We start from the raw sequence: 17468 nt of genomic DNA on the forward strand, positions 1-17468 counted from the left end.
TCTCTTTCTTGAAAACTGTTTAATTTGATGAGGCAGATTATAACCAATATTGCCAAGATTATAAATTAGACCCAGGTGTCTTCTGTGCCCCCTACCAAAACCTTATATGCCCTTATTTTCTTGCCCCTGGTGACATCTTTTCAAGTCTCCTCAGGTGGTCTCAGCATCTTTATGTTCTCTCTTGTCTATGCCTACCATTGAAAGAAATAAGTTCATGCATTTTGAGAGATAATTTGAGAGAGAGAGAGAGAGAGAGAGAGAGAGAGAGAGAGAGAGATGCTTTATCTGATGCCCGTACCTGGAGTGCTTGCAAAGTCACAGGACACAAAGAAAGATAAATGAATAGTTAATATTGACATTCAAAGATGAATAAAGGCTAAGGGAAGTATATTCTGGATGGATGCTGAGGCATCATGCTCTGCTGCAGGTATACTATGCGGTCTTTCTGCCTCCTTTCAAGACTGGTACTGAGGTGGTAGTATATGTGGCTAGGGGATAAAGAGAGTACAGCCTCTAGTAAGGCTCCTTCTAGCCATCATTTACTAAGCCTTTCAGATGCTTGGTGAAAGGAAAAGGTTATGCATATTTTGGCTTTTTTATCTATTGAATCTTAGATGTGGAGAACTTTTTTCAAGGAAAAACAACTAAGTCAGGAGAGGAGATATAATGTAAAAGCAGCCCTCTATTAAGTCAAATATGTATGTTTTTTTCTCTTTTGAATTCACTCTTAGATCCCACTTCATATGGCTTGGCATGGACAGAATGGATCATCTCTGGTGGGGAAAAAAATCTTATATTTTCATGTTTATTCACAATACTGGGATACAGAGGCTATGTAGAGTCTGGACCAGGCGTAAGCAAAGGCTCTAAATTTGCTTTAGTTGATTTTTGTAGATCTTGTCTCTTCATTCCCCTCCTTTCAGAAACTGCTTGCTTCACTGAATAATAAATGTATTCAGCAAATCTATATGGAGTGCCACTATGTTCCAGGCATTGTGCTGCTGCTGGACTCTAGGCATACAGGGATAAGTAGAAACAGACTTTAGTCTTTGCCTTCTCAAAGCTTCCTATCTGGTGAAAGAGATAAACTTTAATAAGATTCACTTGCAAGTGAATGTGCACCCATCTGACTGGAGATAATTTCAGGAAAGAAAAACAAAACTCACCAGTCCATAAAAGCTAAGGACAAAGGAACCTGGCGGAGACAGATCTGGTCAGTTTCCCAGAGTAAGTAGAGCTCTGAGGTAATAAGAAGGGTATTACTGACCTGGGGGAGAGTCCTTCAGGCAGTGGGAAGAATATATGTAAAGGCCCTGAGGCAAGAGGTGCAAGGAAGTTTAAGAACCTGAAAAATATCCAGTGTAGCACTAAGAAGAGGAGAGATAATGGTAAGGGGTGAAGTAGCAAAAAGAAAGACAGGATCCAGAGCCTGCTTCCTTATTGAAGAGCTTTGAGCTGTTGCGAAGAGTGTGAATGAGACTGAAGCTGAGATTTATTTTTTAAGATCATTTTAACCACTGTATAGAAATCCAGTTGCAGAATGGGAGAGCCAGGTAAAGGGAGCCTCTTGCAGTTTACCTAGCAAGAAATGATGGTACTTGGCATAGGCTAGTTGTGGAGATGAACAAAGTTAGAGAATATATTTCAAGTTATTTAGACAGATTACCTGAAAACACAGCCTAGTTTCACAAAAATTATTCAATGGCCATCAAAAATCATGATTCTTTGCAACCTTGGGTGGATGCTATTGGTCTCCTCAGAAATAGCATACTGAATTTAATTTAAATCAACAAGGACTTTTTAACCCATAACTACCGTCTGAAAGTATTGCCTACTTTACAAAGCAAATAGAACAACCAAACACATTTATTGAGCACCTAAGACATTCCAGGTGCACTGAATTAATAACTATGATAATTCTCATTTGACAGTTCAGGAGAATTAGGCTTATGCAGGTCAGGTAATATGTCCAATGTCACTAGCTAATTAGTGGCAGAACTGGGACTTTAGCTCAGATCTACCAGACTTCCAAGTTTGTACTTTTCAGCTCCTATGTCATACTAGGGAAAGGATATGAAAGGATATTTATAAATTATGTTTTGTGAAAACACAGTCTAATTGTGTTTCAATAAAATAGCTTTAAGCTTAATATTTAGTGGTTCAACTAATACAAAAAAAACACCCTTAATAATAAATACAACTATAATATAAATTGCTGAGTCTTTCTGGAAATAAAAATGGGTAGTCAATAATTAAGTCAGTTACATCCATCCAAATTCTGTAGTAAACTAATAGATGAGAATCAATCAGATTAGAGAAAATTATGCAGATAAATTATTCTACATCATAATATAACTTTTCTCATAAAAAGCTCATTATTCAAAATTTGTCCTTTGTGAAGGGCTCTGGACATATCTAGTTCAAAATAAGTAATCCTTATTTAGCATGCCCCTACTTTAGCCTTTAATAAAGAATTGAAGTTTTTTGTTTTTATTTGGAAAAGTTGTCCTATTTAATTACAACTCAGCCCTTGTTCATTGGCATATTCATTGCCTAAACACTTATAAAGGAGTAGACTTCACATGGAGATGGGAAGAGGGCAAAGGGAAAGGCTATAACTGACATCTTTTATTAATATACATAATTTATTGCTGATCTCCTTAGCTTCTAAACACGGGAGGATTCCAAAAGGTAATATACACGCATTTCAATTTGGGTAGTTAACAAATAGATGCATCAAATGCATAATTTAAAAACAGAAAAATAAAGTTCATTTTTCCTTCTCTGGGGAAAGACACTGGCAGTTTTGTGAAACCATATTGTAAAAGTTGTCTATTTCAGAAAGCGCACTGGATGTGGTCTTCAGGTTATATTGTACATTAACTGCTCCTATCTCTTAGTCCTACACATACATATATACCCACTAATATACTCCATTCACTCCCCTTTCTACACACACATATGTGTGAGTGTCATCTTGGAATCTTTTTCCCATGTAGCCCCTGATCTGGTCAGTAAGGCCTTGCTTTCCCTCAATTCATATCTAACTTCTCTAGTTATTTTTGACTGTTTGAATAAACCGTTAGTATAGGGAAAGTTTTGCCTAATTACAGTACATAGCTTATGGGAGCTTAATGGTTTTTTTTACATTTATAATTGAACTGACAACTATCTTATTTCTGTTTTCAATGAAATAGAATCCTTTCATTGGTAATAACTAGAATTGTTACATAAACATTTTTCTATTTGAAATTATAAACCTACATTTGTAAATATTTTAAATGAGTTTTAACAATAGGATTAACAATATGGCAGCTTTACTTTCTTATTTTTTATTATTAGTATCTACAAACCACTGTGTATAATCAAACATCAATATTAGTACACAGGGAAGAGAGTCTTATAAACTATTAATTTGGGAGCGATGTGGTCTTGCTGTACCACGGACCATGAAAACAGACAGGAAGGCTACATGGGAACCCTGATAGACTCAGCCTAGATCAGAAGGAATGTTCAGCTGGCCCATGGATACGTGAGAAATAATAAACATTTGTTGCTTTAATCCACTATGTTTTGGGGTGTTTTGCCATGCAGCAATAGCTAAATGGTACATTACTATGAAAAAATTCATTTTTCTCCATATTGCTTAGGGATTTTGGATGTTCTTATTAATCAAAAATATCTGTCCAAGTGAAACTTTCCATCAATATTCTATAATTATAAGTGTTTCAAAAATTTAAAAACTATAACTACACCTCATAGTAAATAGGAAACTAGTATTTATGTGTTAGGGATTGTGCTAAATGCTTTAGAAGAGTTATGTCATTTAATCCTCAAAAGTCATACTTTCATTATGACTGACATTGCATAGATAAGGAAACAGAAGTTAAGTAACTTGTTCAAAGTTATACATCTAAAAAGGGATGGAACTCTTTTGCTTTTTATTCAGATTACTTGACTACCGATTTATTAAGAATGAAAAATAGCAAGTATATTGGGAAACTTTGTGGCCTACGATCTTCTGGTTCCACTTCCCTTTCAGCATTATGATCCTCTCCATTTCTATATCATTTTAGCCCCCCATACACAATCATACAAAATACATACTGCACTTTCTAGTGGGAGCAGATACTGTGCATTGGTTCTCTTAGTACCCAATCTAATTTCTTTAGCGCATGCTTTTCTAGAGAGAAAAGGCTGGAAAGCTACCACAAATTAATAAATTTAAAATGTTTCTTGTACTCCCTAGACGTGGTATATGTTTTGCTAATCAAATGTATTAGACTTTGATTTAAAACCAAGTTATGGGGGTGGCTCCATAGTGTAGTGGTCAGCATGTCTGCTTTACATGCAGAAGGTCCTGGGTTCATGCCCCAGGTGGAGCCATGGACCGTACCCCGCGTGCGCCAGGTCCCCAGGGTGCACCAGGCCCCAGGGGCACAAGCCCCGAGTACATACCTCAGGTGTGTGGGAGGAGACTCCCCACCTTCAGAGATCCAGTTCTTAAGGGGAAATGGCAACATCCATAGGTCAGAGGTGGAAGTAGGTGGTGGTGGTGTGTGTGGGGGGCGGGAATTAAAGACGGGAAAATAAATAAATAAAACTAAGTTATAGTCTACGGCCATGCCACCCTGAACATGCCCAATCTCTTCTGATCTCGGAAGCCAAGCTGGTTCGGGCCTGGTTTGTACTTGGATAGGAGACCACCTAGGAAGACCAGGTGCTGTAGGTGTTAAAATAATAATAATAATAATAAAATAAAACGAAGTTACATAGAGAAGTAAGAGGACAGGGGATTTATTTGGCTGGCACAAATTCTGGTGCAAGGTATGGAAGCCAACAGTGCAGTGGTGGCTTTTTAATTGGTCAGCTTCCTGACTCTAGATCAGCAGTAGTTTTCTTGATAGCCTACTTATGTGATATAGTTTTGGGTATCACACCTGGAATGTCAGGCTAGATTCTGTTATCTCAGGCCTCCTAACATTTCCGTGAATTATCTATACCTATCAAGAAATCCATTTGTACAGATTCTAGAGAGAGTTGATTACACTGTCTATAATTAAGAACTCTTTTCTGTTTAGTAATTGGTACCAGAACGGTTTATGGGCAACAGAACATCAAGAAGGTGGGAATATGGGGTCAGATGATTAAAAAAATATATGTTTGGGTTAAAGCTATTAAAGATGACAGCAATCCATGGCACCCAGCAATAAATTAGTTGATTAACGTATCACCTGTGGTTACCTGGCATAAAGTGCTGGATTGAGTCACTGCTGCAGTGGACCATTTAGGAGCACGGGAATATAAGGTATTTAGAGGTGGGCTGTCTGCCATTAAGTACACTGGATAACTTCAAAAACAGAACGTGACTTAGTCAAGACACAGTCAAAAAGCTAAGAAATTTCCGATTTCTCTAAAAGAAATTCTAATCACTTATAACTACAGAAATGATATAGCCAGATACCAAACACAGGTTGCTGAATTACAAGGTAACGCAGTAGTGCTCAAAATGTGGTCCACAGATCAGCCGCTTGAGCAACAAGTGGGCACTTGTTGGAAAAGAAAAATGTTGAGCCTCATTCTAGAACTACTGAAACAGAAACTCTGGGGCTGGGTTTCAGAAACTCTCCACATGATACTGATGCATGCTCACATTTGAGAACCACTAAATATCCCCAATACTCCACACAACTATCTGCAGATCTCTTGTAAAAGAGCAAAGACTGAGAATCGTAATGGCAACACCTGGGAGATTTAGATGATTCCAGCTACTCTGAACACTCAAATTACACTTGAGAGCTTCCTTGTCCAACATATGTCCAATGTATGGCTCCTCCTCCTGCTGTATCCAGTGAAGCTGACCAAGTAGAAGTCTTACTTCAACTTGCAAAAGAATGGAAATTCTCTTCATGCCACACTTCTCCCACTCCTCACTGCCACCAGCCTATGACTGGTGTGAGATCCCAGCAGAGCTCAGATGATACAAGAGCAATGACACATTTGGGAGAAGGCTAGTAAATAATGGCAAGGTTTTGTTCATTATGTCCCTAAATGAGGGGGAAAGGTGTGGGGATAGATTCTGTACATATTAATCTAGGCAGGATACAACATTACTTTAGATCAGGATGAATTTATGGATACTGTTGAAATTATTAGTAATTCTGGATTCGATGTGCTGCTGAAGTCCCTGGAAATAATTCTCATTGTTTGTTCAGGGATTGACTGAAATGTACATTCAGAAATGATCTCTGTGACATAAAGCTGAAATACAAAAGATTTCCTGATATGATAGAGAAAAAGCAACCTAAAGCTTTAATCAGAGAAGGTTAGAGTGAATTAGTACAACCTTCTTTCTCACCTCCTGACAGTGCCTAACTATGACTAACATGTGTGCATTGCTTTGGGACCAACAGCATCTTTAAAAAAAATTTCCTTTCCAGGCTGGGAAGGAAGGAGGATGATGCTATTATTGAACTTGGATCCCTGATGGCAATTGTGATAATGGGTTTCTAGGGTGACAGGCCAGAGAGCATCATATAAGAATCAGAGACCAAGTGGGATTTTTATCATAATGTGCAGCAGAGCTGAAGTGGTGATTGGGGTGATTAAAAAGAGAAATTTGTGGTAATATATTAACCTTTCATGGAATCCCTAGCAATGAATTAGGTAATAATAATAAAATTAACAATAATAACAATAATAATAATTGAACAATAAAACCCAATAGAGGCCTGTCACAAGTCTTCATAATATTATAATGGCTGCTCGCCCAATTGCAAAAACTGAATCCATCTTCAAACCCACAGCTCTCTGAATATAGAGGAAGCCAGCCAACCTTGAAGAAAGTCCTTGTGCTACTATCACAAGTACATCCCATAAATCTTTTTCTCAGCCTTCTCTAAAAGTTACTGCATAATTGAAAAAAGAAATAGCTGGATCTTTGGGGAATTATTGGACGCTGTCTCTGAAGTAACGCAGTCTAGGAGGTTACTATGATCTACCTGACAAAGTGGGGACATATGAAGGTGAGATGACAATTGAATTTCTGGGCCTAATTCTGCTATAGTGGTACCTGTGGGTCTGCAAACCCATGCTGTGGTTGTTTCCACATTTCCTGCATATACAAATGACTAAATATATAGTCTGGCTTCCTGACACCCAAAATGAGGATTTTTATGCAACAAAGGACCAAATAAAACACCTTGAGCTTCCTGTCCTTACTCAAAGTAAAGCTGTACACTGCGGGAATTGCAGAGATTAGTCCAGCATCAGAGATTTGAAAGGTATAAAGTGATATGGCAGCAGCTACTAGCTGTGTTCCTCTTTTCTATCATAGAAGTAATATCTCCAAATTTTATCTAGGAAAATAGCCACTCAGAAAAGGTCTACATTTTCCTACCGTATTGTAGCTATCTATGTATGGCAATGTGACTAACTTTTGGTCAACGGGAGGTGAGTGGGAGTGATGAGAGCAATTTCTAAACCTTGCCATTATAATGAAGTGATATGTCTACTCCTCTCTTTGTCCCCTCTGTGCTAGCTGAAATACACCACCTCAGCAACAACGTGAGAACAAGATAGAAAGAAATGGGTCACTGATAGAACCACTATACCAGCTCTCATCTGCTTATACAAGAACTTTCATTTAGTGAGAAATAAATGTTTGTCTTGTTAATGTCCGTATTATTCTGGATCTCTTCCAGTAAATGAACCCATATGCTAACAAATACATGTAGTGATTTCTGTCATGTCCCCATTAAATTTTTTTTTTCCTTTGGTTTGTGCAGATGACAGATGGGTCTTGGAGAATCTCTGTGAATTACTGTAAATTTAAACAAGTGATAATTTTGAACGCAGGTGCTATTACACATGTTCTCTTTAGTTGAGTAATTTAACACAGCGCTGGTACCTGATATTCTGTTATTGTTCTGACAATGTTCTTTTCTTTATCCCAATAAGCAGAAAGCAGCTTGCTTTAACACATTCCATTTCAGGTATATGTGATAATTTAGACCTCAAGGACTTCGATCATCGCACCATTCTGCAGAACATCATGCTGGTCCACTACATCAATGGCACTATGTTGATAGATGTGGAATGTGGGAAGTGGCAGACACCCTAGATGCATTAAAGAGATTCATACATGCCAGAGGACGGGAAATAAATGTGAGGAAAATTTAGGATTCTGACACAATGAAAAGTCTGAACGTCCATTGGAGTGGGAGTATACTGAGATATTTCTTTCAAAGTAAAAGGCAATTTGTTTCATTTTGTATCACTTACCACTAAGATTATTATGCAGATTTTTCATCCGAAAATTATTGAATTGGATTAAATCAATTGAAAAGGACAGGAAGGTAAATAAAGTCAGGGTTCTTGTCCATATTTAACCAACTTTGGAAATGCTTTTGGTGGTTATAAACAGCTTAGGCAAATGACTTGAGATACGTGACAGACCTTATGCTCTGCATAGTTTACATAAATTATACTCAGTATGGGATAAAGAAGCTATAGATGATTTGTAGTAATAAGAAAATTTGTTATTTGTATATTTAAAAGACAACTTTAACAAATGTGGGATATAGAAGTCAAAGATGCAAGGAGGAAATGTGCTTGGTGAAATAAAACGAGAAACTAGACAAGAAGAATAAAATGAGACGAAATATTTGTAAATAAGATTTTTAAAAAAGAAGCGAAAGAACCCTACCGCTTTGCTTGTGGGACTATAAAGTGGTATAACCACTATAGAAACAGTCTGGCAGTTTCTCAAAAAGAGTTACCATATGGCCCAGTAATTCTACTCCTAGGTATATCCCCAAGAAAACTGAAAACATGTGTTCGCACATAAACTTTTGTACAAATGTTTATAGCAACATTATCCATAATAGCCAAAAAGTAGAAACAACTCAAGTGTCCATCATTTAATGAATAGATAAATATGTGTGGTATATCCACACACTAAATATTATTCAGCCATAAAAAGTAATAAGCACTAATAAATATTACAACATGAATAAACCTTGAAAACCTAAACTAAGTGAAAAAAGTCAGATTCAGAAGGGATATGTTGTATATTTTCATTTATATGAAATGTCCAGATTATTTTATATCCATAGAGACAGAACGCAGATTAGTAGTTTTCAGAGGTTGGGAAGAGGGGAGAATGGGAAGTGGCTGCTAATGGGCACAGGGTTTTTTGGGGTCGTGGTGAAACTATTCTGAAATTAGATAATGGTAATGGTTGTACAACCTTGTGAATATACAAAAACCCACTAGATTGTATACCTTAAACTGGTGAATTTTATGGGCTGAGAATTGCATCACGATTTAAAGAAGTGGAAGATACAATTATAATATCTCCTTTCTTGCCTTGTATGATACCACATGCTTCTGGTTTTCCTCCTCCCTCTTTGGTCACTCTTTATGAGTTATTGTGCTGGTTTCTTTTCTTTGGCCATCCTTAAATCTTGGTTTTCCTCAGAGTTATCCCCAAGTTTTCTTCCATTTTCTCCTTACATAATTTCTACCTGAGGGAGTAAGGCAGTCATTGCTTTGAACAGTTCTAAAATATACAAATTTAATTTACTATGGTTTAGTTAAATAATACCAGTTCCTCAATAACATAATCCTATTTCAGTCGCACATTATAGTAACTGTGAGTAATTGCATAAAGGATAAAGTTCACGGATAGCTCCACAAATTCCTACATAAATAACAGATCATTTCTTTCAAAGTTTGTAAGTTATTGGCCATTGTACATCAATTACTCAGTTCATTCACAGACCACAAACATGTATGTGGGATGCCTCCTTGTTTCTCAGTGATAAACCTACATGATATTTTATAAAAATTAATAATAGGAATAAATGAAACTACAGCAAAAAAAAAAAGTGGCAATGCTGGAAGTGAAATTGGATGTGATCTGGAGATTTGAAAATGAGAGAGCAGAACAAAGCTGAGACCACTGAGCGAACAATACTGAAAAAATCCAATGAATTAAAAGGAAGATAAAGTGGCTTTAACATTGTTTAGTTTGAGTTGCACTCAGAACAGAAAGCCGCTAATGGTAAAAATGGAGTGTTTACTTCTACTTTGAATTGAAGACTACAATTAAAAAAAACCAATCCAATCAGTTTAAAGAGCATTTAGACTAAACATTTAAATTAGGTGCTGCATTGAAAGAAAATAGTAATTACAAGAAGACTGTGGAAGAATCTTTACTGACAGTAAAGGTTGATTTCATTGTTTCAGAAATTGGCAAGACTTTGCAGAATTCCAATAGAATATAAATAGAGTTAAGAAGAAATAGCTGACCGTGAGAATGCTGATAGAGTCGTTGTTCAAGAGACTCCAGACATGCCGGCACAGGATCTTTATGAAGGGCAATGCAACAACATAAAGGAGGAAAGTGGTTGTAAATCACAGAGATATTTCACAGCACTGAAAGAACAAAAGATAAAATGTTGGAAGCCTATCCAAACTTAGAAAAAAGTAGGATAAATCACCAAGGCATAATGAAGATGTTCACTCTACATCTTAAGTCGTATGATGAGAAGATGACAAAAACTATTCAAACTCCTTTGGATAAGTTTCATATAAAGGAACAAAACAGTTTAATTTTCAATGTTTCTAATGCTTTAAATTTCTATGTACTAAAGATTAGTTTTATCATTTTTTTCCATTTCTCAACAATAAGTTTTTAATGTTTTGACAAAAACATTCTAAGGGTCCCACCCACTTGCAATTCTTCCTATTGATTACGATTACTGCACTTTTCAGCTTGTGAGGGCATTTTTACCATCCTGCACTACCATGCAAAGTGAGGACTGTCTTTACACATTATGATGCAGATACAGAAAACTCAACTCAAACAGGCTTAAGAAAAACAAAGGCATTTTTTAAGCTCATGTAATGGTTAGGTTTTGCTTCAGGCTTGACTGGATTCAGGGCTAAAACGACATTAAAAAAAAAAACAACAGTTGTTTTATTATTTTAAATCTCAAATCTATGTGGTGGTTACTTTCTCACACTCTGTGTGATGGCCTCCAGTGACTGTCACTCTCTTGGTAGCAAGATGGCCGCAATAGCTTTAATTTCATATTTTTCCAGGTTCTAGTTCAACGGAATCAAGAAGAGCAGGCCTTTTTATTATCAGTAGCTCCTGTTCAAGTCCTTTGATTCCCACTTGTTTTACTAGCTTAGGCTGCCACTCCTACATCCCAGGTCACTGTGGCCAGGTCTTCTCCCTGGGTCTCATGTTCTATCCTTGGAGCCAGAGAGGGACACCCCGCACCCAAAATCATACAGCCTGTTGGTGAGGAAGTGCAACATACTCAAAAACATGGGAAATGTGTTGGCAGACAAACCGTGAAAGTCTGTGGCATGAACTCTTGGTAATGCCCCACTCCTGTAGTTTTAATTATCTCCAGATGAGAATGGCTTCGAGATCCATCTCCAGAAATTATGACTTGTAGTCTCAATTCTTTGGTGGACAATTTCTCTTGGATTGCTGCAAGCACTAGAAAATCAGTGTGTGTGAAGGAGAATCTCTTACTTCCTCTCACCCCCAGCCCCAGGCAAATCTATGTCTCCTCCTTTTGCCCTGTCTCAGTGAACATCATCACTGTCTACCCCAGTTTTTCATGCTAGAAACTTAGGACAGGCTTGACTCTTGACTCTCTCTTACAAATTGACTAAAATCAATCTCCAATAAATTGTTAATTGTACCCTGAACATCATTGAAATCAACCCACTTCGTTAGGTCCATATTTCTCTTACCCCATTTCTGCTCCCATCTTTATCTCTTGACTGCATCGCAGGGATAACCTCTTTTAACTTGATGCCCAACGATTTTTTTTTTTTATTGTGGTAACATATAACATAAAATTTACCATCTCAACCATGTTTAAGTATACAATTCAGTGACAGTAAGTACATTAAAATTGTTTTGCAACCATCACTACCATTTATTTTCAGAACTCTTTTTATCTTTCAAAACTGAAATTCCTTACCCATTAAACAATAACTCTCTATTTTCTCTTTTTCATCTCCTTGCAACTACCATTCTACTTTTGGTCTCTATGATAGTGACTAATCTAGATACCTCATATGAGTGGAATTACTTAGTATTTGTCTTTTTGTGACTGGCTTATTTCATTCTGCATATGTCCTCGAGTTTCATCTATATTTCAATATGTGTCTGAATTTCCTTCCTTTTAAAGTCTAAATAATATTTTATATATATATATCCATCAATGGACATTTGGGTTTCTTCCCTGTTTTAACTCTTGTGAATAATGCAGCTATGAACATGAGCATACAAATATCTCTTTAGGACCTTGCTTTCAATTCTTTTGGGCATATATCCAGTAGTGGAATTGCCGGATCATATGATACTGCTAATTTAATTTTTTGAGGAACATTCATACTGTTTTTTATAGTGGTTGGATCATTTTACATTCTTGCCAATAGAGCCCATGGGTTCTAATTTTCCACATCCTCACCAATATTTGTTATTTTCTGTGTTTTTTATTTTTATTTTTTATGATAGTAGCCATCCTAATGGGCATAATATGCTAGCCATCACTTTTTGTCTTCTAAACTTTTTTCATACTGTAGTCAGAATGATCTTTAATAAATATATGATAATCATGCCACTATCCTGTTTAAATCCTCCAGTGGGTCCTCATTGCCTTCAGGATAATCTGGCTTCCTTCATTTATCTCAAGAAATCTGTCAGGATTTCCTCTCTTGCGTACTTTTCTAGCCTCCCCTCTCAACTGCTTCCTTTTCCATCTCTTCCCTTCTAAGCCATTCCTCACTTATTACACATACATACACACTCTGTATTTGTTACTCTGAAATATGTTCAGGTCTGCGAAAATGCTACATTTTCTTTCATTTCCAACACCAATCCTTTTGTCATATGCTGTTTCTTATCACCTAACTAACTTCTGCTCATCCTTGAGGTCTCAGGATAGATAGTGTTTTCTCCAGGAAAATTTCATTGATAAATACCGTCTACCCAAGCTATGTCAGCACCCTTAACATGTGCTCCCAGAGCACTCTATTCTTGCCCTAACGTAGCACTTAATCACAGTCTATAACATACCATATTTTTCTTTAGTCCTGTGTTGTCTAGTATGTGGCTCTTGAACACTAAAATACAACTAGTGTGAGTGAGAAAATAAGTTCCTAATTTATATTTTAATAATTATAAATAATACATATTAAAATATATTTAAATAAATAAATAATATAATTACAAATAATTATAAATTTTTAAATAAATTTCAATTTAAAAATGATATTTAAATCATTTGTAAAATTATTAAATATATTTGCAACAAATATGGATATGCGAGCCTATTTTTTCAACTATAATTTTATGAAATCTAAATATAGATCTAAATACAGGTTCAATACATATGAAAATTAAGCATCTGAGTTGAGATGTGTTATAAGTACAGAATATTCTCTGATTTCAAAGACTTAAGACAAAATAAAGAATGCAAAATATCTCATTATTTTTTTATATTGATTACATATTAAAATAACAATATTCTAATATATTGCTTTAAATAGATTCTTAACATTATTTTTTCTTGTAATCCAATTACTTTTAATGTGGCTACTAGAAAAATTCAAATTACATGCTATGTGGCTCATCTTATATTTCTATTGGGCTGTGCTGACCTATACTATAAGTTCTGTGGGGACAGGAAATCATGACTGTCTTACTCGCTTACTTTAAAAACTTTTGTAACATTCACCACATGTCAGGTATTAGTCTATACATTACGTATAATTGCAAACATTAACTTTTGAAATTTAAAACAAGCTTTCAAGTTAAGTATTACCATTATTCACATTTTACATATTAGGGAATTTGCACAGAAGGATTGACTTCACAGAACTGACCTTGTGGAGCTATTCTGTAGAGATCCAGAATCTATACTCTCGATAACTTTGTTATGCTATCTCTTTCTTGTTCACTCTTTTATTACTGGTGTCTACAGAAATAATTACTACATAACTTTTCCAATTAACAGCAATATGCAAATATTCATCTTTACTTAATCATCTGTTTATTCAACAAGCATTATTTGAACTCTTATGTGCCAGGTATTGTGCTGGGTGATGCAGATCTGGAAGTGAATGAAATGAATGCTTTACTCTTAAAGGAACTGTTTAATGGTGATGACAATGATATAATGAGACAATGATAACACAATATTATATTATACAGAATAATTATATGATACAAATATATAATTTGAGAACACAGAAAAAGTATACCTATTCAGCCAGGAGATAAGGGACATGATGAGAAGAATGAGAGAAAATCTTAGAAAATGATTAGGAATTAGATAAATATGAGTACGTTGGATGGTTGGTGAAGCAAGTACTAAGCACAAGGGACAAAGATGAGCCAGAGGAAAGAAATAGCCTGGTATTTGCCACTGAAGTGTTTCAAGACAAATGATGAACAAGTTCAGACTTACCTTTATGAAAGGTAAGACTCCTGCTAATCGTTTCTCTGCTTTAAGTCATAGTTACTTCCTTCCAATCTCTTCTCCAACTTCATCCAGAGTTGGAGAAGAGATTGGAAGGAAGTAACTATGACTTAAAGCAGAGAAACGATTAGCAGGAGTCTTGCTGTTGTCTTGAGCATAGATAATAGCAGTTTACACTAATGTGGGGGCAGTGGTAAAGTAGACTCATTTTTAGAGATATTTAAAGGGTAGAGTATAGGTATACCTTGGAGATATTGCAGACTTGGTTCCAGACCACTGCAAAGAAGTTAGCATCAAAATAAGGCGAGTTGTAATCTTTTTGCTGGTGGAGGGTCTTGCCTTCAGTTTGTAAAAAATTGCAACATCTGTGAAGCACAATAAAGTGAAATACAATAAAATAAGATATGTCTGTAGACCCAACTTGATGTTTAATTGGAAAGAGGATGGAATTTGTTGCAGATATTGCAGGTGCTGCAGATTACTCAGTAATTATTTTCACTTTCTTCCTCGGTTTTTTTGAAGTGCCAATGTTGCCCATCTCGAGTCAATGGATCTTGACTGGGGGAATCCAATCATAGCAATTCTTTTCTCTGTTTTTTCAAACTCCCTTGTAGCTGGAGGCAGTCAGTCATCTGGTCTGTTTTGACAAACGAGCCATAAAGAGAAGTCTGCTGGAAGGTTCTTTGGGAAAAACTTTGTTTCCTAGTAGAGGGACTCAAGGCTACTGCTACTGCTATCTACTTCTATTTTCCTTGCAAGAGAAAATGGTGCAGCTCATTAGGAAACACCAAGTGAATAGCAAGAATGTTGCTGGACATTTTTAAGTTACTGAATCAACATCATAGCCCCTTATCTTGAACTTACTTGTTTTGTGAGAAAAATAAATATCATTAAGCTGCTGTTAATAAAGGATGTGTCAATTGAGTTTTCTGCTTTAGCAGGTCCTTGAATAATGCCCTTTCATTCAATGTTGTTTTATTGTAATGTTGATGAGATGTTGTTGAAACTTAACTCTTGCTTCTATCAATTAGCCTATAGTAAAATTGGTTTCATTTCTTATTTCGCTTAATGTCACAGAACCTATGGATGACGTTAAGTGAGGATTTACTGTACTTGTAGCTGAATGCGAGCCTTTTTGATATTGGATTAAATGAGAATTGTCAAGACCTTTCTCTGGTTTCTGAGTTAAGCAATTGGATAAATGGTACAGGAAAGCCTGGGGATAGAACAGGGTTAAAAAGAAGTTTGTTGGGCTAAAGATTGTTTATGCTAAGTGTGATGGGTGTGGGTATATCCAAGTGACAAGTAGGCCATTCAGTACACGTGTTCAAAATTGAGAGAAAGAGCTCTGGTCTGCAGAGATTTATAAATCATCAGCATATTAGTATAGCAGATCAATTCATCCAGGGAAATAAAGATGTAATAAAAGTATATTGCATGTAAACCATAGCTTCCAAGCACAAACATAACACCTCATTCTCAACTTTGCCTCACATGCAGGGACGCAGGGTGCTGGAGCTGGGATGTTATCCAGCTGCCTAGTTTGGACATGGTGTATGATATCACTTGAATGTAGGCTGAAAGCATGTAAGAAAAGAAAGAGATCCAGTGACAATATCTTAATTAAGTTTCCCTATAAGCAGGCTCTGAGAAAAGACAAGGTGGTTATTTGGAAGATTATCCAGGAAACATAGGTAGGGGAGCAGAGAAGTGATACAAGAAAATAAAGGAAATTAATAAAGGATGTGTTTGACAACACAAATAAAGGAAGTTAATAAAGGATGGGGTAACTATTACTGTGGGTAACTGGAGCTTAATATCGATGGAGAATTGATGGAACAATTGTAGAACATATGCCTCATGCATGAGTATCGGGTGTGAGGAGTTGGAATATGTATATACCAATTTCTTTTTTCTCTCCCAGTTTTACTGAGTTGTAACTGACAAAAGTGTAAGATATTTTAAGTTTTATACAACAATTTCTGTCAGTCATTAGTGAGGGCTACTCCCACGCACATAGGCAGAGTAAGCTTTGCAATGAGATATAGATGCTGGCAGCTCAAATCTGGCCAGCATGTCCTACAGTGGCAAGGTTCTGGGGGTGATGGCCAGGGCATAAACAGCATCTCAGATGGAGTATAAAAATGCCAGGGAGGCCATGAGATACCCATGGGGGCAGCCAGAAAGGAGTAGGAAAAGTTGAAACAGGAGAAGATATAGAACCCAAGGGAATTTTTTGAGCTAAGCAAGATGCCTTCAGTGACTTTGAACATTCCAGAAGCCCTGGGTACCAGCAAGAAGGAATGACTAAAACGGCTTACCTGCCCTAAACATAAGGAACATTATGCTATAGAAGTGCAACTTCAGTGGCATTTGAAGAGCATCCTCTGCTTTTCCTACTAACTCTTTATTCTGAGTGGACTAAAAATGCATTTTCCCTCTTAAAAAAATAATCCTTGAGAGAAAATGAAACAAAAACAAAAAACTGTTTACTGCTAAAATATTTAGCTCCATCTGTTCCAGTAAAAAGATCTTCAATAAAAATTCTCATGAGACTTTGGAAAGTAAAATGAAAATATTCATATTTTTTTGGTGATAATTTGTCAGTGGGTGACTTGACTTATCTTAGGTTCAATGTTAATACACTGGTGATCTTGAATGTTTAAACAGCCTTCCTATATGCCAGAAAATGCTGTTAAATTCCTGGAAGGACTAATACATTTTGCCATGTGAATTATAAGGAGCCAAAGGAGTGGCACATCTGTAATTAGAAATAAAAATTTCTTGCAGGCAGTCTTATTTTTACAGTTTGCTTGTGAATTTTGTTTTTGAGAACCAGAGAGTCTATATGCAGTCATATTTATTTCTTGTTGTGTTTGAACTTTTCACCATGTAGGATTCCAGAAGAAGATTATGTTAAAAAGTGGCTCATGTTAAAGGGTGATTTAGAAT

The 17468-nt window shown here is 36.2% G+C and overlaps 1 pseudogene; it reads left to right on the top strand.

Moving 5' to 3' along the window:
- Positions 1-4613: 4613 nt before the first annotated feature.
- Positions 4614-4732, top strand: LOC120597366 (uncharacterized; annotated as a pseudogene).
- The last annotated feature ends 12736 nt before the right edge of the window (positions 4733-17468 follow it).

This window comes from Pteropus medius, unplaced genomic scaffold (assembly GCF_902729225.1).
Source record: "Pteropus medius unplaced genomic scaffold, Ma_sr-lr_union100, whole genome shotgun sequence".
Lineage (NCBI taxonomy): Eukaryota > Metazoa > Chordata > Mammalia > Chiroptera > Pteropodidae > Pteropus > Pteropus medius.